The 27,842-nt window shown below is 35.4% G+C and overlaps 1 protein-coding gene and 2 pseudogenes across 23 annotated transcripts in view; 2 read left to right on the top strand and 1 right to left on the bottom strand.

Annotated features, from left to right (window-relative positions):
* BAZ2B (bromodomain adjacent to zinc finger domain 2B) overlaps window positions 1–27,842 on the top strand; it is a 290,834-nt gene that overhangs the window by 21,036 nt on the left and 241,956 nt on the right. For 8 of the 23 annotated variants that reach the window (XM_072751661.1, XM_072751658.1, XM_072751682.1 and 5 more), the window contains exon 2: window positions 23,435–23,500. The exons of the other annotated variants lie outside the window; for them this stretch is intronic. The gene's annotated coding sequence lies outside the window, so the exon portion shown is untranslated. The remainder of the gene's footprint in view (window positions 1–23,434; window positions 23,501–27,842) is intronic. 23 annotated transcript variants of the gene reach the window in all.
* Window positions 3,351–4,070, top strand: LOC112916501 (complement component 1 Q subcomponent-binding protein, mitochondrial pseudogene; annotated as a pseudogene).
* LOC112916502 (small ribosomal subunit protein eS1 pseudogene) lies at window positions 19,222–27,839 on the bottom strand (annotated as a pseudogene).

The raw sequence follows: 27,842 nt of genomic DNA, 5'->3' as shown, positions 1-27,842 counted from the left end.
CTCAGAGAAATTGTGGGTTCTGTTCAAGACCACAGCAATAAAGTGAATACTGCAATAAAGTGACCTAAATGAATTTTTTGGTTTCCCAGTGTATATAAAGTTATATTTACACTATAGTGTAGTCTGTTTAGTGTGCAATAATACCATTATATCTAAAAATAATGTACATATCTTTTTTTAAAAGATTTATTTATTTATTTATTCATGATAGACATAGAGAGAGAGAGAGGCAGAGATACAGGCAGAGGGAGAAGCAGGCTCCATGCCGGGAGCCCGACGCAGGACTCGATCCCAGAACTCCAGGATCACGCCCTGGGCCAAAGGCAGGCGCTGAACTGCTGAGCCACCCAGGGATCCCCTGTACATATCTTTTTTAAATTACTTTTGACTACGTTGACATACAATATTACATTAGTTTCAGGTATACAACTTAGTGTTTGATAGGTTTATATATTATGCTATTGCAGTATCATTCACTATGTTCCTTATGCTGTGCCTTTTATTCCTATGACTTATGCATTCCACAACTGGAAACCTGTATCACCCACTCCCCCTCACCCAATTTGCTTAAGCCCCCTATCCTCTCCTTTATGGCAACCATCAGTTTGTTCTGTATTTGTAAGTCTGAATTTGTTCTTTGTTTATTCATTCATTCTTGTTTTTAGATTCTACTTCTGAGTGAAATCACATGGCATTTATCTTTCATAGTCTGACTTATTATAGTTAGCATAACACTCTTATCTATCCCTGTTGTCTCAAATTGCATCATCTCATCATTTTTTATGGCTGCATGGTATTCCTCAGTAGAACTGCTTTCAAAGCTGGAGTCCGTCCTATCAAACCATACCACTGCTTTATCATCTAAGTTTATGTAATAGTCTAGGTCTTTTGTTGTCATTTCAGTAGTCTTCACAGCATCTTCACCAGGAGAACATTCCATTTCAGGAAACCACTTTCTTTGTACAGCCATAAGAAGTAACTCCTCATCCGTTAAAGTTTTATCATGAGATTGCACCAATTTAGTAACATATTCAAGACTCTACTTCTAACTGTAGTTCTCCTGCTATTTCCACCACATCTTCAGTTATTTCTTTCTCTTAAATCTTGAACCCTTCAGAGTTCATTCATGAGGGTTGGAATCCACTTCTTCTAAACTCCTATTTAGTGTTGATATTTTGGCCTCTTCCCATCAATCATGAATGTTCTTAATGGCATCTAGGATGGTGAATCATATCTAGAAGGTTTTCTTTCTTTCTTTTCTTTTTCTTTCTTTCTTTCTTTCTTTCTTTCTTTCTTTCTTTCTTTCTTTCTTTTCTTTCTTTTCTTTCTTTCTTTTCTTTCTTTTCTTTCTTTTCTTTCTTTTCTTTCTTTTCTTTCTTTTCTTTCTTTTCTTTCTTTTCTTTCTTTTCTTTCTTTTCTTTCTTTTCTTTTCTTTCTTTCTTTTTTTTAGCAGGTTTTCTATTTACTTTGCCCAGATCCATCTGAGGAGTTACTATATGGCAGTGATAACCTTGAAGATTTTATTTCTTATATAATAAGACCAGAAAATCAGAATTACTCCTTGATTCATGGTTTACAGAACGGATATTGAATTAGCAGATACATTTATCTCGTGGGGCATCTCCATCAGAGCTCTTAAATGACCAGTTGCATTGTCAATGAGCAGTAATTTTTTTTTTTTTAGCAGTAATATTTTGAAAGGAATCTTCTTTTACTGAGCCATATGTCTCAATAGTAGGCTTAAAATATTCAGTAAACCATGTTGTAAATAGATGTGCTGTCATCCAGGTTTTGTTGTTCCATTTGTGTTCCATTAGAACACAGAATAGGTTTAGGATAATTCTTAAGGGCCTAGGATTTTTGGAATGGCAAATAAACATTAGCTTCAACTTCAAGTCATCAGCTGCATTTGTCCTTAACAAGAGTCAACCTGTCCTTGGAAGTTTTGAAGCCAGACACTAACTTCTCTTCTCTAGCTATGAAAGTCCTAGATGGCATCTTCTTCCAATAGAAGGCTATTTTGTCTACGTTGAAAATCTATTGTTTAGTGTAGCCACCTTCTTTAATTGTTCTAGCTAGATCTTCTGGATAATTTGCTGCAGTTTCTATATTAGCATTTGATGCTTCCTGTTGCACTTTTATGTTATGGAGATAGAAGGCCTCTTTCCTTAAACCTCATGAAACAACCTCAGCTAGCATACAACTTTTATTCTGCGGCTTCCTCTCCTCTCTCAGCCTTCATAGAATTGAAGAGAGTTAGTGCCTTGTTCTGGATTAGGTTTAGGCTTCAATGAATTTTATCACTGGTGTGATCTTCTATCCAGACCATAAAACTTTCTCCATAACAGCAGTAAAGCTGTTTCACTAAATTATCATTCATGTGTTCGTTGGAGTAGCATTTTTAATTTCCTTCAAGAATGTTTTGTTTGCATTCGCAATTTGCCTTTTTGGCACAAGAGCCCTAACTTTTGGCCTGTTTCAGCTTTCAACATGCCTTCCTCACTAAGCTTAATCATTTCTAGTTTTTGATTTAAAGAAAGAGATTGTGACTCTTCCTTTCCCTTAAACGCTTAGGGGCTATTGTAGGTTTTTTTTTTTTTTTTAATTTATTCATGAGAGACAGAGAGAGAGAGAGAGAGAAAGAAAGGCAGAGACACAGGCAGAGGGAGAAGCAGGCTCCATGCAGGGAGCCTAATGTGGGACTCGATCCCGGGTCTCCAGGATCACACCCTGGGCTGCAGGCGGCGCTAAACCGCTGTACCACTGGGGCTGCCCTGTAGGGTTATTAATCGGCCTAATTTTTGTATGGTTCTGTCTTGTGAAATAGGGAGGACCAGTTTGGGGGGAGAGATCCATCACTGGAGCAATCAGAACACATCCAACATTTATAAAATTTATCGTCTTACATGGGCATGGTTCATGGCCCCTCAAAGCAATTACAATAGTAACATCAAAGATCACTGGTCACAGAGAACCATTACAAATATAATAATAATGAAAAAGTTTGAAATAGAGGACTTCCAGTGTGGTACTGGCTAGAATCCTGCGTGGGTCAATCTTCATGCCTACACATTTCTGCATCCCCAGTGCAGCCCCCCCCCCAATCTTCATGCCTACACATTTCTGCATCCCCAGTGCAGCCCCCCCCCCCCCCCCCCCCCCCCCCCCAGCTTGGGACTCTGCAACCAGTCCAACCCTGCTGCCCTCAGCCTCTGCTGCAGTCTGTGTGGGCTTTCCGTGGAGCACTTGAGGCCTTTCATGGGGATTTTCATGGGGCACTCTGCCTGCAAATGGGCTGGATCTGCTTGAGCCTCCTGTGCTCTTGAGCATCCTGGGGCTATAGCTGCAGCATGCTGCAAACCCAGGGGGACAGAGCTTTTGTTGAATTACTGAGTGATGAAATTGAGGAAGAGAAGAGACAGAATCAGAAGTCTCTCCTCAAGATGTCTGGAGGTTGGAAGCCGAAGTGAATGGGACAGAAGCTAAAGTAGCTGGGAAAGTTGCTAGAGAAGAGATCATTTGTTGTCACTTTAAACATTAACAGTAGCATCCTGCCAACATTTGATGGGGAGGAGGAGCCCTCACAAGGGCAGAGGGTTGAAGAGCAGGAGCCTGAACGGACACCCATTCCCAGTTTCAGGGTTAATGTTATAAAGAATGGTGACAAGAAGGCTCTGTTGCTGGACTGTCACTATCTAGAAGATGAGCTTGGGCAAGAAGAGGAGGGCAAAAGTGACATCTTCTCCCTCAGAAAAATGAGCTTTCGGTCCATTGGTGAGCCTGAGGGGAAGGACACCCAATACCAATCCCCTGGTTTGGGCTTTACATGATCCCTTGATGGATTTCCTGGCAGGCTCAGGGGTAGATAACACATTTGCAAAAGAGTAGAGTTCAGCACAGCCCTGGAGCAATGGGAAAACATTCTTTTTCTCGAAGATCCCAAAAAGTTTTATCAAGGGCCACAGAGCAGACAAAACATTGAACATCTTAAATTTATGGCAGGTTTTGCCAGGAAACACACCTATTCTGAAGCCACTCACACACATATTTTGGGATGGTTTTCATTGTAATATCACGGAGAATAATTCAAATTTAAATTATTTCCATTGCCCTCTTATTTACCCATTTATTCTCTACAAATCTTATTCCTAGATTCTTGTGTAACATAGTAATGGACAATAAAATTGGTTTATCTCCTTCCTCAAAAAAAGAAAAACTGGGCAGCCCGGATGGCTCAGCGGTTTAGCGCTGCCTTCAGCCCAGGGTGTGACCCTGGAGACCTGGGATTGAGTCCCACGTCGGGCTCACTGCATGGAGCCTGCTTCTCCCTCTGCCTGTGTCCCTGCCTCTCTCTCTCTCTCTCTCTCTCTCTGTCTCTCTCTGTCTCTCTGTCTCTCTGTGTCTCTCATGAATAGATAAATAAAATCTTAAAAAAAAAAACAAATATTTCAAGAATTATCAAATTGTGACACAGAGACGCAAAGTTGTTGGAAAAATGGTGCCGATAGCTTGTTCGAGGAAGGGTTGCCACAAACCTTCAGTTTGTAAAAACACACGCTCTGTGAAGTACAACAGAGCACAAAACCAAGTATGCCTGTATTCCCAAGAGGGCAGTGTTTTTGTTTTTGAAGACATTTTTTTCACATTGTATTTATTTATGAGAGAGAGAGAGAGAGAGAGAGTGAGTGACAGTGAGAGTGGGCCGAGGGTGGGGAGCAAAGAGAGAATCCTTAAGCAGACACTACACTAGGTGTAGAGCCCAACTCGGGGCTTGATCTCATGACCCTGAGATCACAACCTAAGCCCAATTAATGAGTTAGAGCCACCCAGGTGCCCCTGTTTTCAAAGAGCATTTACTTGTTTTCTTTTAAGTGGGTGATTAGCAGTAGTTGCTTTTGCCTGGTTTCTTTTCTTTTAGAATTGTGTCTCTTTTTTTTTTTTTTAAGATTTTATTTTCAAGTAATCTCTACAACATCGAAATCAAGAGTTGCACTCTGTACCAACTGAGCTAGCCAGGCACCCCTTAGTATTGTCTTTAAATCAAGTTCACTTTAAAGTTTGAGAAATTTTTCTTAGACTACACGATTTTTAGGCTCCAGTCTTATATATTAATGGTCTTTGAACTGTTTTTCTGGTGTTTTGTATGTTTTTTTAGAGCTGTTTTGACTGTGCTTCCCTACCAGTAAAAATGTGATGGGAGCATAGATCACCTATATATGTGTGTGTGTGTATATATATATTTTGTCATTTTATTGTTTATGAATTATATATTTCCTAATATTGTAGTATATTTATGTAGGATATATGATATACTAAAAAATAAAATAAAAATAAGATGAGATAAAGATGATATAAAAAATATCTTAATATATCTTGCTAAAAGTGAAGCCTTTAAATTATGAGCCAGTTTCTCAAGGTATACTGAACACTTAGGATGATAGTTGTTAACAGTAATAGATATCCATATTATAAGAAGTTTATTGTTAAATTCTTTATTTTGGTAGAGATCCCCCCCCACCCCCCCGCATAATATGGTTGATAACTAGGAGCAAAAGCATCAGCTTTGGTATTTTTGTGTCATTTCCTGTGATTCTGTTAGTTTTCTACTCTTAGTCCTGCTTGGTCTGCTGTAACAGCATACCGTAGACTGGGTGGCTTATAGACAATAGAAATTTCTCTCACAATTTGGGAAGCAGGGAAGTCTTAAGATCAAGATCCTAGCAGAATCCAGGTCTGGTCGGAGCCTGCTTTGTGGTCATAGAGTGTAGCCATCTTCTTACTATGTCATCAATGTTAGAGGGACCAAGAGAGCTAAGAGGCCCCAATTCCTTGCATGAGAGCTCTATCTCCAACTGAATCACCTCCCAAAGGCCCTCTCTTCTAATGTTAATACATTGGGAGTTTAGAATTTCAACATAAATTTGGGGGTTACACACACATTCAGACCATTAGCATAATCAACCCATGACTTTTTTGTAGGAATGTTTTTAAGCCCCTTTTACTTTGTGAAATTTGGTTGATGGCCAATTGGAAAGAGAAAAAAAAAATTGCCAATAAGATTTTTGCCATTACAAGTACTTCTTTGTTCCATATGCTTAGTATTTATTACCCAACTCATCAAGTCAAATCATATTTGAGAGCTATCTCAAGAGGATCTGCCCAGTGTTAGTTCTGAGGTCAACCCCAGTACACTCAGTTTTCTGCTCTCTCATACTCCAAACTGGGGTTTTATTAGATGGATATAATTCCTGTTGTTTTCCTATAGTTGCTTCGTCTTATTATCACATCTCCCTTTTGCATCATTGTTTCCCTTTCTTGGATTATTACCACAACATCCTCGGAAAAAAGGATCCTTCTTTTCATTTCCTTCATTATTGCCATAAATTCTCTGCTTTTTACTTAGCAGAATTTTATTTGCTACCTATAATACTTTCCTACAATTCTTTTTTTTTTTTTTAAAGATTTATTTATTTATTTGAGAGAGAGAGAGAGAGCGAGAGAGAGCACACATACAAAGTCAGATGGGGCAGAAGAGAATCCAGGCCAACTCTCTGAAGAGCGGGGAGCCTGATATGGGGGCTCCATCTTCGGACCTTGCGATCACTGCTCTGAGCTCACGATCCGAATTGAAACCAAGAGTTAGGCACTTAACTGACTGAACCACCCAGCCTCCCCTCTCCTCCTGTTCTTTCTTGATCTGACTTTAGTCATGCTTTTGCTTCACATCAACTCCACAAAAGTGTTCTTGTCAGTGACCCTGACGACTTCTGTGACTTCAGTCAGTTCTTAGTTCTCACATTCTTGACTAAACCTGTAGCATTTAACCAAGTTTATCACTCTATCCTCCTTTAAACTTTTTGTTTTCTTATGCCTTCCACAACTTCATATTTTGTTTTTCCGCCTAGTTTTCTATTTTCCCTTTCTTCGCTGGTTTCTCTTCATGTCTCCATCCATGCCCCAGGCCTTACTCCTTGCACAACTTCTGTTCCTTCACTATAATCACTCTCTTGGTGAAGTCATTCTACCCCCTGGATTCAGATAACATTGAAATGCCAAAGTTGCTTATTCCATTTTTTAAGGAGATATTTTTTCTTTTGAAGTATAAGTGAGGTATAACATTATATTAGTTTAATGATATTCATATATGATGTGAAATAATCACCCCGTTAAGTCTGATTAACATCTATCACCACACATAGTTAACAAAGTTTTTCTCTTGAGATGAAAACTTTTAAGATATATTCCCTTAGCAACTTTCAAATATGCAATATAATTTACTATCCATGTTACCATGCTATACCTTACATCTCATGACTTAATTTACTTTATAACTGGAAGTTTGTAACTTTTGACCTCTTAACCCATTTCACCTATTCCCCCACTCCTGCATCTGGTAACCATCGATCTGTCCTCAGTATGTATTAGGAGTCTTGTCTTTTCTTTTCTTTCTCTCTTTCTTCTTTCTTTTTTAGATTCTACATATAAGTGAGATCATATGGTATTTTTCTTTCTTTAACTTATTTTAGTTAGCATTATGCCCTAAGTTCCATCCATTTTGTTACAAATAGCAGTATTTCTATTTTATGGTTAAGTAATACTTCATTGTAAAAATATACATTTTCCTTATCCATTCATCCATTAATGCATACTTTGGTTGCTTCTTGACTATTGTAAATAATTCTGCAGTGAACATATGTATCTGGGGGTGTATATATCTTTTTGAGTTAGTATTTTTGATCTTCTTCAAATACCCAGAATTAAAATTGCTAGATCATATGACAGTTCTGCTTTTCATTTTTTGAGGAACTTCCATACTGTTTTCCATAGAGGGTTTCCTTTTCTGTATATCCTTGCTAGTACTTGTTATTTCTTATTTTTTATATAATAGCCATTCTAACTCATGAGAGGTGATACCTCATTGTGGTTTTGATTTGCATAATCTTGATGATCATTGATGTTGATTGAGCACCTGTTGACCATCTGTGTCTCTTCTTGAAAAAATGTTTATTTAGATCCTCTGCCATTTTTTAATCTTTTTTTTTCTTTTGCTATTGAGTTGTAGTTCTTTCTATATTTTAGATGTTAATTTCTTATCAGACATATGATCTTCAAATATTTTCTGCCACTGAGTAAGTTGCCTTTTCATTTTTTTTAATGATGGTTTCCTTTGCTATATGGAAGGTTTTTAGATTGATTTAGTACTAGTTGTTTAATTTTACATTTGTTGCCTTTGATTTTGGTGTCAAATCCAAAAAATGATTGCTAAGACCAATGTCAAGGAGCTTACCACCTATGTTTTCTTCTGGAGGTTTTGTGGTTTTAGGTCTTATGTTCAAGTCTTTAATCCATTGTGAGTTGATTTTTTGTATGATGTAAGGCAGTGATCCAGTTTCTTTCTTTTTCGTGTAGCCATCCAGTTTTCCTAATACCAGTAATTACATAGATTATCCTTTCCCCATTGTTTATTCTTGCTTCCTTTGTCACAAATTAGTTGACAGTATATGCATGAATTTATTTCTGGGCTTTCTATTTTGTTCCTTTGATCTTTGTGTCTTGGTTTGTTTTAATGCCAATACCATACTGTTTTGATTACCATAGTTTTATAATGCAGTTTGAAATCAGGACGTGTGATCCCTCCAGCTTTGTTCTTTTTTCTCAAGATTGCTTTGGCTATTTGGAGTCTTTTGTAGTTCCATACAAATTTTAGGATTTATTTGTTCTATTTCTGTAAAAAAAAATGCTGTTGGAATTTCAGTAGGGATTGCATCGAATGTGTAGGCTGCTTTAAGCAGTATGGACATTTTAATAATATTAATTCCTCCAGCCCATAAGCATGGAATATTTTTTCCATTTATTTATATCCTCTTCAGTGTCTTGCAGTTTTCAGTGTACAGGTTTTTCACCTCCTTGATTAAATTAATTCCTAGGATTTTTTTTCTTTTTTGTTGTAGTTAAAAATGGGTTTGTTTTCTTAATTTCTCTTTGTGATAGTTATTTGTGTATCAAAATTAAATAGCTTTTTGTATATTGATTTTGTATCCTACAGCTTTACTGAATTCATTTGTTACTTCTAGTAGTTTTTTGGTGATAGAAATCTTTAGGATTTTCTATTTTTAATATCTTGTCATCTGCAAACAGAGACAGTTTTACTTTTCCATTTCTGATTTGGATGCCTTTTATTTTTCTTTCTTGCCTAACTGGTCTGGCTAGAGCTTCCAATACTATGTGGAATAAAAGTAGGGAGAATTGTTATATGTATCTCTCTCTTGTCTTGTTCCTGATCTTAGAGGGAAAATGTTCAGCTTTTCACAGTTGAGAACGATGTTTGCTGTGTGATTGTCATATATGGTCTTTATTATGTTGAAGAAAATTCATTTTATACCCATTTTGTTGAAAGTTTTTATCATAAATCGTTGAATTTGGTCATATGCTTTTTCTACATCTATTGAGATAATTATATGACGCCTGTTCTTCATTTTATTAATGTGGTATATTGCATGACTGATACGTGGATATTGAAGCATCCATGTACCCCAGGGATAAATTCCCCCTGATCATGATGTATGTTCCTTTTTAATATATTGATTTTGATTTGTTAATATGTTGTTGAGGATATTTGCATCTCTGTTTATCAGATAGGTTGGACTGTAATTTTCTTGCAGTGTCCTTGTCTGATTTCGTTATCATGGTAATGCTGGCCTCATAAAATGAATTTTGGATTGTTCCTTACTCCTATTTTTTTTTTTTTTTTGAACATTTGAGAAGGACCTTTTTTTTTTCTTTTTTCTTTTTTTTTTTTTTTTTTACCTTTTTTTTTTCTTAATGGAATAAATTTATAAGCCTGGAGTTATTTCCCCTGAACTCCATCTTTCATACTAACTGCTTTTGGGGCGCCTATACCTATAGTTTTTTAGTGATTTCAGATTTAATATTCTCAGCGTTAAAGTTGGAGGACTGACATTACCCAACTTTATTTTTATTTATTTATTTTTTTTTAAAGGAGAATTTTTTTTAATTTTTATTTATTATTTATGTATTATAGTCAAGAGAGAGAGAGAGACAGGCAGAGACACAGGCAGAGGGAGAAGCAGGCTCCATGCACCGGGAGCCCGATGTGGGATTCGATCCCGGGTCTCCAGGATCGCGCCCTGGGCCAAAGGCAGGCGCCAAACCGCTGCGCCACCCAGGGATCCCCATTACCCAACTTTAAATGTACAATAAACCTACAGTAATCAAGACAGTGTGGTATTGGCACAGGAATAGACAAATAGATCAGCAGAACAGATTGGAAAACTCAAAAGTAGATCTACATCAATATAATCAATTTGATCTTTGACAAAGCAAAACAATAATAAAATGAGGTAAAGATAGTGTTTTCAGAAAATGGTGCTATAATAGCTGGATATTCATGTGCAAAAATGAATTTAGATGAAGACTTTACATCCTTTATAAAAATTAACCTAAAATGAATCACAGACTGAAAAATGAAAAGGCAAAATTATAAAACTTCCAGAAGATAACATAGGATAACATCTAGATGACCTTCGGTATGGTCATGCCTTTTTCGATAAAACATTAAAGCCATGATTCATGAAAGAATTATTAAGCTCAATTTCATTAAAATTAAAAACTCGGTCTATGAAAGATAATTACAAGAGAATGAAAAGACAAGACCCAGAATAAGAGAATATATTTGCAAGAGACACTTTTTTTTTTAAATCTATTTATTCATAGAGACAGAGAGAGAGAGAGAGAGAGAGAGAGAGGCAGAGGGAGAAGCAGGCTCCATGCAGACAGCCTGACGTGGGACTCGATCCAGGGTCTCCAGGATCACGCCCTGGGCTGCAAGCGGCGCTAAACCACTGCGCCACTGGAGCTGCCGGCAAGAGACACTTTTGATTAAGACCATTATCCAAAGTATACAAAGAACTCTTAAAAATAATAAGAAAACAACCTAATTTTAAAAGGAGCCAAAGATCTTGACAGCTCACCAAATAAATACGTGAAAATGTGCTACATTTTATGTCATGAGAGAAATTCAAACTAAAACAATGAGATACTACTACACACTTACTAGATTGTCCAAAATCTGAAACATTGACAACATCATATGCTGGAAAGGATGTGGAGCAACAGAAACTCATTCATTGCTAGTGGGAATGCAAAATGGTACAGCCACTTGGGAGTACAGTTTGGCAGTTTCTTACAAAATCAACCATATTCTTACCATACATTTTAGCAATCATGCTCCTTATCATTCACTCAGATTAGTTGAAAACTCATGTCCACAAAAAAGGATGAAATTTCATTCATGATTACCAAAACCTGGAAGCAACTCAGATCTCCTTTAGTGAATGGATAAATAATCCAGAAATGGACTGTTATTCAGCATTACAAAGAAATGAGTTATCAAGCTATGGAAAGACATGCAATCTTAAATGCCTATTGAGTGAAAGAAGCTAATCTGAAAAAGCTGCAGACTGTATGACTCCCAAGTATATGACATTCTGGAAAGGGCAAAACTGGGGATAGTAAGAAGATCAGTGTTTGCCAGAGGTTAGAAGGGTAGGAGGAATGAATTAGGTATAGCACAAAGGAAAGACAGTAAAATTACTCTGTATGATGTTATATTGGTAGATGCGTGTCATTATTATATATTTGTCCAAACCCATAGAATGTATTTCAAGAGTGTACCCTAATGTAAACTACGGACTTGGCATGATAGTGATGTGTTAGTGTAGGTTCATAAATTATAACAAATGTGCCACTTTGATGGAGCATTTTGATAACAGGTATGTATGTATGGGGCCAGAGAACTCTTTACCCTCCTATCAATTTTGCTGTGAACCTAAAATGGCTTTAAAAGGTAAAATCTGTATAAGCGAGTAACCAGCCAGCCAACCTGTATGACTTAGAGTCTTACCAGTGGCCTACAAGGCCCCACATAACTTCCTTACGGCCCCTTCCCGGTTTCATGCCACTTCTTACTACATTTCCTGTAGTTTACTCTGGGCCAGCTCCATTAGACTCCTTGGTGTTTCTTGTATACGTAACAGATAAACTCTTGCCTTAAAACATTGGCATTTCCCAGTCATTCAAATAACCTTATGGGTTGTTCTCAGCTCTTTCAAAGCATTTGGTCCAAAGTATTCTTCTGCATGACTCTTTCCTTTAACACCCTAACTGAAATTGCAAACCTTCCTTCCTGTACTCCCTGCACTCCTTATCCTGTTCTGTGTTGTATTTCTTCCCTTGGCACTGATGGCCTTCAAATATTTCTATTGTAGTTTTCTCTCCTAATGAAGGCAAAAATTATTATTTTTTTTGTTTTTTCTTCCTCCTGATGAATAGCATCTAGACAGCACTTGGTACATAGTAGACCCTGAATACGTTGTTTTTTTTTTGTTGTTGTTTTTTTTTTTTTTTTTTTGTGGGTGGAATAAATGAATCTCATACTATTAAAATTGATTTACTTGTCTTTATTCTACTTGACTCTTAAGAGGCAAGTGCTGTAACATGTGTCTTTCTTTTTTTCTCTTTTTTTGTATTTTTTTAATTGAAGTTCGATTTGCTAACATATAGTATAACACCCAGTGCTCATTCCATAGTGTCTGTTTCTTCAGTATTTCATACACATGGTTGTATGACACTTGTTCTATTTATAAGACAATATACTTCTCACTTTATACAGGTATAATCATAACAGAATTACACATTGAATTACACATTAGGTTTTTTCCCCTTATGTTCATAGGTACTTTTTTGTTGCTATGTATTCTACATAATTATACGCATTATTTTGTTATCTTTCAAAATTCTTAGGAAATCATGTTGGCAATTCACAAAATAACACTGAAAAATTTTCTTGGGTTGATATTTTGCCATTTAACTATTGATTATTATGAGCATTTAAGTTTTTTTAACTTGTACTTTTAAAAAGCAGTCTCAGTGAATGTTCTAATAAATCTTTAATTCAGTAATCTGGAGATATATCATGTTATAAAAAAAATGCATGAAGTTTAACATTTATAGAAGAGCCAGTCAATATATCTCTGTTATGAAAAGTTTCACTTTAAATAGTGTGAAACTTCCCTAGTGCATTTATATATGTTTTCTTCTTGGCTTCCTGTTTTTATTGCCGGAAGATATATTTTAAAGATTTATTTATTTTTGAGAGAGAGAGAGAGAGAGTGCATGCATAAGCAGGGGGAGGGGGAAGGGAGAGAGAATCCTTGAATAGACTCACCACTGAGAGCAGAGCCCAACTCAAGGCTTGATCCCAGGTTTCTGAGATGATGACCTGAGCTGAAATCGAGTCAGAGGTTTAATCGACTGAGCCACCTAGGCTGTGTATTCTTTTTAGACCTTTTTAAATGCATATGAATGACTACATATATACACAAAAACTAGTTAATATATGTATTATTGTGTAGTTTATCTTTCTTATCTTGTGTCCCAGAACTCTACTACATCAGTATATAGGATGTCTTTGTAAAAATCACGCTATGAGGTATAATCTTTTAATTATTCCTCTGTTGATACACATTTCATTTGTCTAATTGTGAGAATGGTGGGTTATACAAAGTTAGATATTTCTGTTCTACAGTGCATTATGATTCTTCAGAGAGGGTAAATGGTGTGTAGAATTTCCCAAACTTATTTCACCAATAGAACCTTTACTTTCATGAAGCATGTAATTCTTCCAAAGAGCATGTCATATCACTGATGCTCCATTAAATTTATTTGGAGCTCTAGTCAATATTCTTATTTTACTTATAATGAAACTAAGACTGAGTAAATGAAAAATTAGAACTATACTCACAGTTTCTTGACTGTTTTTCCATGTTGCTCCTGATGCTTTGAATTTAATCTTCACTTAATACTTTTTCCTGAATTCAAATAGGCAAGTGAAGCACAAACATTTTTTATAAGGAAAAAATAGTTTTCATGTATTGATACTAGGAAAAATTAGTGTTTGTATGTTTTTAGGGTGTTTTTTTTTATCAGCATGGAGTATCTTGACAGGTAATTAGTGACAAGTGAAGACAAGTTAGTTTTCAGTCAGGTTGATAGAGCTTTTCTATCTTTTTTTTTTTTAGATTTTATTTATTTAGAGAGAGAAAGAGTTGGGGAAGGGGCAGAGGGAGAAGAAGAGAGATTTGAATCTCAAGGAGACTCTGCACTGAGCATGGTGCCTAACGTAGGGCTTGATCTCACGACCATGAAAATCATGAGCAAAATTGGAAATCAAGAGACAAGCAACTGAGCCATCCAGGCACCACTTGATACAGCTTTTCTTGACAAATGAACTAGTTCCTTTCTCATGTTTGAGTAATTCTTTCAGCTACTTTAAGAGTAAGAGTCACTTGAAAAGAGGTATTAAGTTTCATCGTGCCTAGTAAATTTCTTAGCTATTTATTTTACTTTTCTTTTTCTCATTAAGGTTAGTAGTTTTATTTCTTATAGTATTTTGGAGGACTCTAGTCATTTTAGATATGTTTTAAAATAGAGATACTGTTGAATCTTTTTTGCCATAATGGTCTTACCTTTGCCTTCCTTTGAGTTGTCAAGTCCTCTAATCTTAGGGTACAATTCAAAGTATGTTTTCTTTTGCTCATATAATGTTTGCTTAGATCAGTTATTTTGTGTAATGAAAACAATCATTGGGGGAGGAATTGATATTCCTCTTTTAGTTCTGTAATTGTTTTAAATTTTTTTCTCTTTTTTGTAATAGTTTTTAAAATTTATTTAAAGAATGAAAATAGATTTTTTCTGATCATAAAGATAATGCATAGTCTTATAGAAAGTTTAATGCATAAAGAATTTATGCAAGAAAAGTTAAGTCACCTAAAATCCTTCTATCTGGAGGTAAGCCCTTTAACACTGTAGTAATATCGACCTTTCTTCTTGGTAAGTATACACACATACATTTATAAATACAAGGTCATACTCTATTGACTTGTTATTTTCCCTTTTACTCAAGAAAGTATGTTGTAGAGCACTTCTTGTGAATATAGAGAATATAAATTACTTCTTAATGAGTACAAAGTCATTTTATGGATATATCCTAATTTAATTAATGCTCATTAATAGACATTTTGGATGGGTTCAAAGTTTTCCAAATTATGAATAGTTCCCACTTGAACATTTTTGTAGATTTGGCTTTATGCTCTTTTGATTATTTTTATAGTGTAATTCCTAAAAGAGAAATTCCTGGATCAGAATTCTGGTACTTGTTGCCAAACAGCTTTCCAAACAATGGTAACAATTTATAATCTCTCTAAAATTATATGAGAGTGTACTTGCTACCACATCTTACTCAATTCTGGATACTTTTTTTTTTTTAAACCTTTGATAATCTGTTTGGTACATAATGACTCAGAATTGTTCAAATTTGTATATCTTTGATTATTAGTCAGATGTAATATATTTTTAGGGAATGGCCACTTTCTTTTTTTTATAAGTGAACTCTTTGCTCAACATGGGGCTCAAACTCACAACCTGGAGATCAAGCATCACCTGCTCCACTGTCTGAACCAGCCAGATGCTCCATTTAATGACCACTTTTGTTTTTGTTTTTTTTTTTGTTTTTTGTTTTTTGTTTTGTATACATTTTCTGTTACGATTTTTGCTCATACTGGTATTATGCTATTAGTGGCATATATTTATTTCATCCTCACAAGAATCCTTTGAGCTCTACATCTGTTCCAGTCTATAGTTGAGGGAACTCTTATGTGGTTAAGTAACTTGCCCAAGATTACATAGCTAGTGTATGGTAAATCCAGGATTCAAATTCAGATTTTCTATACTCAGTAGGGTCAGCCAGATTTTCCTGAGCTTCTGAGTATATTTCACTAGTATAATTCAATTTATGAATTTTTAATACTTTGAAGCTATTTGATTTTCAAGAATTTAGTAAGTTCTAGATTTTTTAAAGATTTTATTTATTTATTAGAGAGCACAGTTCAGCCTAGTATCTTCCTAACTTTAGTCTAAAAACAGTTCCTATGAATGAAGGAAGATGTAGGGATTCTTTTCCTAGATCTGGATGTATTTTTAAAGATTTTGTATCCAAAATACATACTACATATCCATATTACAATTTTATCTTTTGAAATTTTGATATTCTTAAGTACATGCTGATATCACTATGAGGGTTTCATGATCACGTTTTTATACTTTTTGTAGATTGGGGCCTACTCTCCCAATTTCTAGTCTGTCAACATGGTTTTGACTCTTAGAATTTTAGAAGTGGAGCATCTGCAGTCTGAATTCCCCATTTTACAAATTAGGAACCTCAGACACAGAGAGATTAGTAAATTAATTAATGGCAAATGTTGTGGTTCAACCCTAACAGCAATTTTACTTATCTCATTTGGGGCATTTGAGTGTTTGCCTATTTTTGGCTGAAGACTTGTTAAGCATTTCCAAGTTAATGAATTCCTCTATTTACCTTTATATTCTTTTTAAAAAAAATATTTATTTATTCATGAGATAGAGAGAGAGAGAGAGAGAGAGGCAGAGAGAGAAGCAGGCTCCATGGAGGAAGCCCAATGTGGGACTCGATCCTGGGTCTCCAGGATCATGCTAAACCGCTGAGCCCCCCGGGGGCTGCTCATTACCTTTATATTCTTAATGCATAACACCATGCTTAGAATATGGAAAGCACTTAATAAATGCCTGTCAAATTGAATTTCCATGTGACTCCCCCCCCCCCATTTTTATTTTATTCTGTCTCCTCTTGGGTAGTTGAAATTTGTTTTCTACCACATTTTCCTTAGTTTGTGTTGTGATCAGTCCTTTCATTTCACAGCTCTAATAAGACTTTTATACTGAAAAAGAACATAAGTATTCTTCCTGAGTCCAGGGCCCGTCTGGAATTCTATGCTGAATTAGTAAATGCAGGTGAAAACTTAAATAGTATTGAATCAAGTTATAAACATGTAGATTTTTAGATTCTGAACTAAGATGCTATTTAGTTCAAAGCTCTCATACAACAGTATAGGATAGAAATGATAAAATGGCAGAAGTGTATCAATTTGTTAAGAATAATTTGGCAATAGTTAGCCTTATAGCTGAAGGGAACTTCTGAGAGTTCTATTGGTTTAGGCAGTTTATGGTTTCTGGAAATATAATCTTTCTGAAAAGTTCAGAACTTTTCGTAAAGATCATGCTGCTGGTTCAGGTACTTTATACAATGATAATCTAAGTAAAACATAATGAAGGTCAATATCGGAGGAGTTTCTATAGTTATTCTCAAGTTTCATGAATAGATGGGTGACTAAACCACATTCCAGTGATCATTTACTCATTGTTAGTTTTTTTAACTTCATTGCATAATCATGCATGTATACTATTAATTGAATTCTTAAGAATAAACAAAATACTGAAATGCTCACAGCCAGGGAAATTGATCGCCTGTGTGCAGATTGTCTTGAAATAGAAATTAATAGACACAGGAAAACCCAGTCATTCTTTGCTTATTTTATTTTATTTATTTATTTTAATTTATTCATGAGAGACACAGAGAGTGAGAGAGAGAGAGAGGCAGAGACGGACAGAGGGAGAAGCAGGTTCCATGCAGGGAGCCTGATGTGGGACTTGATCCCGGATTTCCAGGATCACAGGCGTCAAACCGCTGAGCCACCCGGGCTGCCCTGCTTATTCACTTTCTGAACTTGTTCTTTAATTTTTGTTTTAGAAGTTCTGATTTATCATAGTGATTTTGAATCTTTGTAACTGAAATCAGAAATCAGAGTTGTAGGTCCTTAGCTAGAGCCTAGGCTCTATGAAAGATGCTGTGCTTAAGAGTCTTGAGAAACAAACATGAATAACTCTATGCTTGAATACAAGCACCATATAATATGATGAATGTTGTAGAAATATAAGCAATACATTGTTTATATTTAGACACATAAATAACAATCATAAATATCTATAAACAGATGTCCTAAGTTTTGCAGGATGATAGAGAAAGGAGTGGTTAATTTTAACTGGAATAGATGCAGAAGAAAGATGTGTAGACTTAAACTTTGTGGTCCTTGATTATAGCCCTGTTGAATTATGAAATCCTGTTGAAGTTTATAATAGTAGTTCCGTACGTTTGGAAGGGTCTGGGAATGGAGATGAAGGAAAACTTGAAAATGATTGTTATTATCCCACTCTACTGCAGTATATCTTTTACTGCCATCACTCCAGTGAAACAGTTCTTAAGAAAGATCAATAACATTACTCATTGATAAATTCTGTGTGGGAATTTTTCAATTCTCATGTATGATTCTCTGTAGAAATTGACATTTAAACATCTCATTATCTTTTTTTATTTTTATTTTTTTTAAAGATTATTTATTTATTTATTCATAGAGACACAGAGAGAGAGAGGCAGAGACACAGGCAGAGGGAGAAGCAAGCTCCATGCAGAGAGCCTGATGTGGTACTCGATCCAGGGTCTCCAGGATCAGGCCCTGGACTGCAGGCGGCGCTAAACCGCTGAGTCACCGGAGCTGCCCTCTCTGTCTCTTTTTAAAGATTTATTTATTTTAGAGAGAAAACAAGCACAGGTGAGCAAGCAGGGGTGCGGGGGGAGGATGGAATTCTATCCTCCAGCTAAAAAGAAGACAATGGACATTGAGTAGTCTCTGCACAGATGCCACATCTAGAAGGAGGTCATTCTCTGTGCTAAGGTGGTAAAAATATTCCTGCTAATATTTTTAAATGGTTTTTTAAGTCTGATTTGGAAATCTGTAATTGTGAGTTACAGATCCAATTTAATTTTTCTCTCAAAATTTTAGCCGGTTGTCCCAACATTATTTATTGAATACTTCGTTCTTTCTTCACTAATTTGAAACACCACTTTAAAAATACATGCTAATTAATTCACAGGACTGTTTTTGTATTCTTTGAATTGTTTCTTCCATATTCCTTTTTTTTTTAACATCACAAATAAGATTTCTTATTTGTCACCATTAAATGTCTGAATTTTAGGGATCCCTGGGTGGCACAGCGGTTTAGCGCCTGCCTTTGGCCCAGGGTGCGATCCTGGAGACCCGGGATTGAATCCCATATCGCGCTCCCGGTGCATGGAGCCTGCTTCTCCTTCTGCCTGTGTCTCTGCCTCTCTCTCTCAGTCTCTCACTGTGTGCCTATCATAAATAAAAAAATATATATAAAATTAAAATTAAAATAAAATAAAATAAAATAAAATAAAATAATGTCTGAATTTTAAACAGATTCTTGAACTGGTGGCTCATATCCATTAGCTCATTCCACTTGGGAAGTGGTCTCATTTCCAGTAGCTTTTCTAGAATTACTACCTTCAACATGAAGCTTTATGAGCTTTCCAATTTCAAACTTGGGCTTCTTCAGCATTTTTACATTTCAACAAAGACATCATGGAGTGGATAAATAGACCGGCAAGCCTTCTTTTTAAGTCTTTTCTGATAGTGTCTGGAATCCATTTATTGACTACTTCTTTCAGGTCATTTGTCTGCACCTCTTGGGTCATGATTTCCGTCACCTTTTTCCAAATTTGGCAGACCTGTTGGGACTGAGCATAAGAGGTCTTCTGAATCTGATTTTTGCATTTTTTTAGTAAAACCAACAATAAAATAAATAAATAAAATAGCCATCAGTAATCTTGACGTCAACATGAGCTTCAATCATGCTCTGCCATTTTTTGACCATGGAGCACATCTTGTCACAGGTAGGAACTATGCCAAGGAAATTAGTCAGTTGTTGCCCTGAACGTCCTCAGTTCTAAATGCAACTTCATTCTGTAGATCAGGAAGGCTCACTTCAAAAACATGACCCTTGAGACGATCAGATTTTGGTTCTTTGAGTACTTGTGGCTGATGTTTTTCCAATATTTCTTAAACTGAACATAGCTGATGCTTTCACATTATACTAATCTTTCCTAGAAAATAAATCAACCATTTTCTTGGCTCCCTTTCAAAAGGTGCTTAGGTTCTTGCTGACTGCCTTGGCACTGCACAGGGAGCCAAGAGTTTCTTTCATATCCTTATTTCTTCCTCAGTACCTCAATTTTAATTGCTAACTTGTTTTGTGATATTTCTTGGGACAGACTTTTTTTTTTTTTAAGATTTTATTTATTCATGAGAGACACAGAGCGAGAGAGCGAGCGAGAGAGAAAAGCAGAGACACAGGCAGAGGGAGAAACAGGCTCCATGCAGGGAGCCCGATGTGGGACTCGATCCCTGGTCTCCAAGATTATGCCCTGAGCTGAAGGCAGCGCTAAACCACTGAGCCACCAGGGCTGCCCTAGGATAGGCCTTTCATCTTTGGTCCTGTATTTCAGAATTCTGCTAGTTGTTTTTTCAGGTGTATTTTGACCATTTTGTCAAGTCCCAGAAAATAATCCTTTGAGTTTTGACCAGGGTTGTACTAAATTCACAATTTTTAATTCGTTCTATTTTTATTTCATTTTATGACTTATACAGTGAAATTTTCCTGGGAGTAGAAAGTAGTCATTTATTCTTGTTTCTTGGTATATGTTTTCTTCATTAATCTCTCACATACTGGGTTTATTTCATGGCTTTTAATGACAAAATTTTTATCCAGCTTTTTCTTCTGGTTAAGTCATCTTCTTATAAGGACAGATTCATAAAGACCTACTATTTGCTTAAGAATATACAGGTAGATCCTTCTTGACTTCTTTCCCTGTTTCCCTGGGTACTATTTTGTATCCTGAAGGTTTTGATAATATAGGTTTATTCAATCTCTTAGCTCTTTGTTCAACAGCGCAAGAGGTTGGGGGGGGGTACTGGATCATTTTTTTTTAAATTTTTATTTATTTATGATAGTCAAACACAGAGAGAGAGAGAGAGAGGCAGAGACACAGGCAGAGGGAGAAGCAGGCTCCATGCACCGGGAGCCCGATGCAGGATTCGATCCGGGGTCTCCAGGATTGCGCTCTGGGCCAAAGGCAGGTGCCAGACAGCTGCGCCACCCAGGGATCCCCGGATCATTGTTTTTGACGATTGTTATTTTGTTTTCTTTATGACCATTGCATTCATATGTAGACTCATAACCTTTGGAAAAACTGCCCAGGCCCCAATTCTGTTTTTACTCCCACTTGATTGATTAATTTTATTTTTAAGTAATCTCTGTGCCCAATGTGGGACTCACAACCCCAAACTCCATGAGCCAGCCAGGTGCTCCTTTATTTCCACTTTAGAGTGCCTACCTGGTGAAAGAGAGTTTTGAAAATTTGCCCACTGCCTCTAAGAGCACTTTATCTGATAAGACTGTGTATCCATCCATCTAGTCTCCCAACTCCTTATCACCTCTGCAAACAATTGCAGCCTAATTTGCTATTATTTTATACCTGTGAAAAAAACCTTAAGAAGATTGGTGTTTTTCTTTCCTATAGCGTTTCTTCTTTTATATTGCCAACTTGAAAGATCCTCCCTCCAACCACACCCCCAAATCAGAACAAGCCCTAACCACTCTTTGGAATCTGGGTCACAGGTGAATGCTGAGGAGTGCCTATGTTCATTCTCTTTAGCTGTGCTTTTGCAAAAATGAATATTTTTCATCAGTGGCAGGAATAAGACTATCCCCATGCCATGGACCAGTCTTTTCCGTGGCTCTCTTCAGTCTTCATTACTTGTTCCTAACACATTTGATCTTTACTTTATTGGTTCTAGATTATAGTTATAAGGATTCAGGCTAAAAAAACTTCTCAGTGAAGAGCTTATCTTGAAAGAGTCAGAACTGCTGTGTATAATAGTATTATTTACTATTTGCTCTCCTGTTCATTCTTCTATACCTCCCCCAAACAAAAAGCTTTTTATTTTTTGAAATTGTTTATCTTTTTAAAATTTTAATACCAGAATAGTTAACATATAGTGTTATGTTAGTTTCAGGTGTAAAGTGTAGTACCTCAACAATTCCATATATCACCAATACTCAATCAAGACAAGTGCACTCCTTAATCCCCATCACCTATTTCTCCCATCTTCCCTCCCCACCTCCACTCTGGTAACCATCAGTTCAAAACAAAAATATTTTATTTTTTATTTTTTTTTAAAAGATTTTATTTATTTATTTATTCATTCATTCATTCATTCATTCATTCATTCATTCATTCATTCATTCATGAGAGACACAGAGAGAAAGGCAGAGACATAGGCAGAGGGAAAAAGCAGGCTTCATGCAGGAAGCCTGATGTGTGGGACTCAATCCAGGGACTCTGAGGCACCCAACTGTCCTAAAACAAAAAGCTTTTAAAGTCATGTCTGATTCAGTATTTTTGGTGTAGTAGAAATTTTGGAAGTAGAGCATACTTGCTTATTGTCAGCAAACAAAATGAAGTGCCAAGGTGCCTATGGTCGTATTGCAGGAATTATAGAGATAATCTTAATAATTTTGATGTAGTAGTAAGGTCACTCAGTGCTGCTTTAGGTTCTGCATTACAATTTTTAGTATTTCTTTTCACTTGCCCCTCTGACATGACCAAGAGAAGTCCTTCCCATTGTTTAGGTTTGGGACATGTTGGCATTTAAGTCCTCTGTAGTCTGCCATTTTGTTATTTATGTAATTTTGGTAAATCATTTAATCAGTCTTTAAGCTTCAATTTCCTTTTCTGTGATGATACTTGCTCTGTGTACTTCATTGATATGTTAAGAAGTAATATGAAAAAATATATAAATTATCTTTATAGATTATAAAATTTCATACAGGTAAACAAGATTTGTGCTAGGATACAATAAAACAATTACTGGAGACAGTGTTGGAATTCTATCAGAAGATTATTTTTCTACCTGCATCAAGCCCTTCTATGAATATAAAGTCTGATTTACCTTCTTATAATATATATTATTTATAGAGCTTATTAATGATTATATAAAGCAGAAAACCAGGATAGTACACAATATGAGAAAGCATCACTATTTCAGCAGTCTAAATATGATATCTTTGCAAGTACACAATATTGGGGAATGAGTTTTTGTCTGAATGTATAACTTCTAATATACTAAAGCTTAGATTTTGTTGAGATGTAATACAGAAATGGATGGAAAAAAGGATTCCAGTACATGTGTTCAAAATTCATATTAACCATATTACCATGCTTCCTTCTCATCATCATAAAGTGAGACTAAGATAGTAATAATAACAAATAGATAAAAATTTCAACTAAAATGAAAATAAGATTAAAAACTAATGAGGGGCACCTGGGTGGCTCAGTTAGTTGACTGACCGACTCTTGACCTCAACTCAGATCTTGATCTGAGATTATGAATTCAAGCCCCTCACTGGACTCTGTCCTGGGCGTGGAGCCATCTTTAAAAAAAAGAAGCAATAAACATAAAAAGACTACTGAAAAAAACAATGAAACAGCAAGAAAGAAAGTAAATCAGAAGTAAGATAAAATAATTTTATTTATTTTTAAAGATTTCATTTATTTATTTGACAGAGAGAGAGAGCACAAGCAGGAGGAGCAACAGAGGGATTATGAATGATGGAGCCCCATTTTGACCAGGTAGCCTGCTTCTCCCTCTGCTTGTGTCTCTGCCTCTCTCTCTCTCTCTCTCTCTCTCTCTCTCATAAATAAATAAATAAATAAATAAATAAATAAATAAATAAATAAATAAATCTTTAAAAAAAAAAGAATGAGTACAGTTATTTAAATCTTCAGAAAAATTTAAAGTTAACAAAACTCTAATCTCCTGTGCATATTTTAATTTTTACTTTTTGTGTTTTGTGTTTTTTCTTCCACTTAATACAGAAGCCAGTCCAGGATCAAGCTTTATAATTAATTGTCATTTCTCTTTGGTTTCCTTTAATCTGTAACTTCTCAATAATTTTTCTTTATCATCTTTAACACTGATGTTTTTGAAGAAAATGTCTCCCCCACTTCTTTTTAATCGAATGCACCTAATTTGGGTTTGTCTGATATTTCCTCATGGTTAGATTCAGGTTATGCATTCCAGGCCAGAATACTACAGAATATTTGCATTGTAAGCGACCACCTTTATGTTCCATTCATTGAAATTAGCTCATTGAACTTTCTTTCTCCTTTGCTTTTTTACTCTTAAGTTGTACTGCACACAATCAGGATGTTAACAGTGTTTTTCAAAGAACATATGGTATTATGGCGATGGATGGTGGTGATGGCTGCACAAAAATGTGAATGCACTTAGTACCACTGAACTGTACATTTAAAACTAAGATGGTATATTTTATATTTATTTTAATATAATTTAAAAATGGTAAAGTAAAGAATCGTAGACCTAATTTTTATATTTCTTATGAACACTATTAGGGACAGTTGCCTGGAAAAAGCCTTATACAAATAATACATGCTTTAAAAATATTTAGTAGTTGTTTCATAATTATTAACATCATTATTTTAGTAGTAGATAATGTAGTACAGGAACAGCTTTTATTCTATGTATGATTTGCTTTTCCTATGATATTGTACTTTTTTTTTTTTTTTTTTTGCTTCTTAACTACCACCTTGCACCTTGCAATTTGTGGTTTTAGTCCTCAACATTCTTAAAATGTTTTGATACTTTCTCTTTAATCAGGATAAAATCAGCAAAAGAAAAGTTATTTGTTTAATAAGTTGCTGTACTTTAAAAAAAGAAGTTATCCTGCGGCTCCTTGCTGGCTCAGCCAGTAGAGCATGTTACTCTTGATCTCAGGGTTGTAAGTTCAAAATCCACATTGGGTGTAGAGGATACCTAAAAATAGAATCTTAGGAAAGAAAAAGAAAAATTGTCCTGCTCTTTATGTTCCTGTCTTACCAAAATACATATGAAATATAGTAAACAAATAGTTGATGACTTACCTTTTAGCATAGCCTATATTATATGGATATGTGGAATTTTCTTTTCTATTATGATTGGTTCTTTATTGTGGTATTAATCCTTAATAGAATCAGCCACATAATCCTAAATATAAGAAGTCTAAACTAGTTAATTATTATTATCACATTTATAAAAAGTAATTTGCCGTCTTGTCCTACTCTTTATTGAAATAATTCCTTTGTGCATCATGGTTATATTCTCCTTTTTAAATCCAGTGACCTTGTCTTAGTCTTTTCTTTTTTTTTTGACCTTGTCTTAGTCTTCATCATCATATTACCTAGAGCATTAGCAATGAATCTTAGCTTTTTGAATCAAAATTAGTCTATGAATTATGAAATTCCCATATATAAAAATATTTTCATAAAATTTAAAAGAACTGCCTTTTGGTCCTTTATCTTTAAGAGAATTTTAGATCCAAATGATTTGTTTACTGCCTGAGGTATTAGGGGGTAGTATTAAAAGTAGAGCTCTTGGGGCACCTGGGTGACTCAGTGTGTTAAGCAGTCCTCATTTCAGCTCAGATCACGATTGCAGGGTCACGGTTGATCCCTGAGTCTGGCTCTATGCTCAACACAGAGTCTGCTTGTCCCTCTTCTCCTGCCTCTCCTGTGTACTCCTGCTCACTCTCTCCCAAATAAATAAATAAAATCCTAAAAAAAAAAAAAAAAGTGTAACTCCTGAGGATAACAAGGCCTCTAAATAGTTTCCAGAATCTTAAGCTGAAAGAACAATTGGATCTGATCCACAGTGGTTACTTTGGCTGTACAATCAGTTACAGAGATTTTGAGGCTGTGTCTGTGCTAGGGGCTAGATTCATTTCATTAATTAAACAAATAATTATTTATTGAACATCTATTATGGATTAAGCATTGGGAAAACAGTGATGCACAGTACACATTTCCTGCTCTCAAAAAATACGGAATGATTACTGACTCTAATTACTCATTCGAAAGAGAAGATGATTATTGTAAAGCTTAGACTCTAAAAATCAGAGAGATCCAATAGAGCTTATAGTTCTGTTGTTTAAGTGCAGGGCTATTACAAGAAGTGGATTTTTGTTTTCTTTTTTGTCTTTTAAGATTTTATTTATTTATTAGAGAGAGAGAGTGAGAGATCACAAGCAGGGGGGAGGGGTAGAGGGAAAAGCAGACTCCCCACCGAGCAGGAAATGTAGGACTCCATCCCAGCATCGTAGGTTCATGACCTGAGTCAAAGGTAGATGCTTAATCAACTGAGTTACCCAGGTGCCCCTTGTTTTCTAATTAATTCTAACCATTTTCAGTAAAGCCTGGAGTTACACAATAACTTTGACATTTAGAGTTTGGAAGACATAAATGGGTTTTTATAGATCCCTTTAAATTGTGTCAGTTAATAAAATCAAAGCATTTTACATTCAAATATTGGTATTCAGAATCCTCTACATTCAATTACTATATCTTTGAAAAGAGATATGTCTTCTAGAATAGTCATAACTTTAAAAGTTGCTAGTAGAATAGTCTTTTGTATAAATTTATTATGGTTTCAGAAATTTGTTAAAGTTTTTTTTAAAGATTTTATTTTTAAAGTGGGGATTGAACCCATAACCCTGAGATCAGGAGTCACATGCTTCACTGACTAAGCCAGCCAGGCTCCCCCAGAGATTTGTTTTTTATTATTATATAATTGTCTAATTATTTTGTAGAGCAAAGAAATTGAAGTAGAATGTTTTGTAAATAGACATTATTAAATGTATTAAGGGAACATCTGTCTAAAATGGCACTGTTTTGAATCTTTCTATAAATTGCTTCCATGCATTACAATTACTGTATTTTTACTGACAATTGTATCACTCATTTCTAATAAACTGAATTTAGTACATTTTCTACAATCAAGATTCCAAATCTTTTCACTTTCTCAAACCTCCAAACTCTCCATGGTCCCTTGCAATCTTTTTTAAAATTAAAAAAAAAATGTTTAAAACATTCCAAACATACAGACTCTAAAATAGTACAATGAAAGTGTTTGTACTGTACCTACCACCTTGCTTTAATAAATGTTAACTTTTTGCCACATATGGTTCAACTTATTATACATAAATAAAAACAGATACACTTGAAACCTCATATATACCTACCTAACCCCATTCTTTTTTTTTCTTCTCTCCATAGAAGAGATCTTTATGTTAGTCACTCCTAGGAAAGTATACCTTTTTTACCATACATGTATATGATATGCAGTATTGTTTGGCATGTTTTAAAACCTTATATAACATTATACTGTATGTATCATTTTCCAATCTGCTTTTATCACTAATCTGTTTTTCAGATTTATCTATATTTATTTATGTACTGTAAGTCATTCATCTTCATTACTGAAGAGTATTTTATTATATGAATATAATATAGTTAATTTATCTGTTCTAATAATGGATATATAGGGTATAGGGTGTTTATAATTTTTCACTATGAATGTCAAAAGGAACATTCCTCTCCTTGTCTTCTAATGCATAGCTGTGGGAGTTATGAAGAATGTATATCTGGAATTGGATTTGCACCTTGAAATGATTATCTAATGACAAATTGCTCCCTGCTGGTTGTATGTTAACATTCCACAGTCCATAGGCCTGTGTTGTGACTTGGGACAGCTCTGACCGCATGGCTGGCAGCAGACCACACCCACCTTTCCCTCAGTGTATCCCTTTCACTGCTCCCAAGGGCCCCTTGAGCCCCTGATGTCTCTACATCTGGAGAGTCTACATCTACATCCGTCCCTGCCGCGGGTCGTTGGCTTTTCTGGATAACATCATCACGTAGGGGGTAATTGCTGTGACACAGTACATGCAAACTTCATATCTTTTTGATCCTTAATGAATTCGATGTTTTTAGACATAAAATTTTGCCAATCTGGTTATTAAGTGATTCCTGATCGTTATTTTTATTTCTCCCATTGCCTGATTGAATATCTTTCACTCGTTTACTAGTTATCTAAGATTCGTCTTTTGTGATTTGCCTGTTGATATTCTTGGCCCATTTT

The sequence above is a fragment of the Vulpes vulpes genome, chromosome 3, assembly GCF_048418805.1.
Source record: "Vulpes vulpes isolate BD-2025 chromosome 3, VulVul3, whole genome shotgun sequence".
Taxonomy (NCBI): Eukaryota; Metazoa; Chordata; class Mammalia; order Carnivora; family Canidae; genus Vulpes; species Vulpes vulpes.
This window is presented reverse-complemented; position numbering and strand designations above follow the sequence as displayed.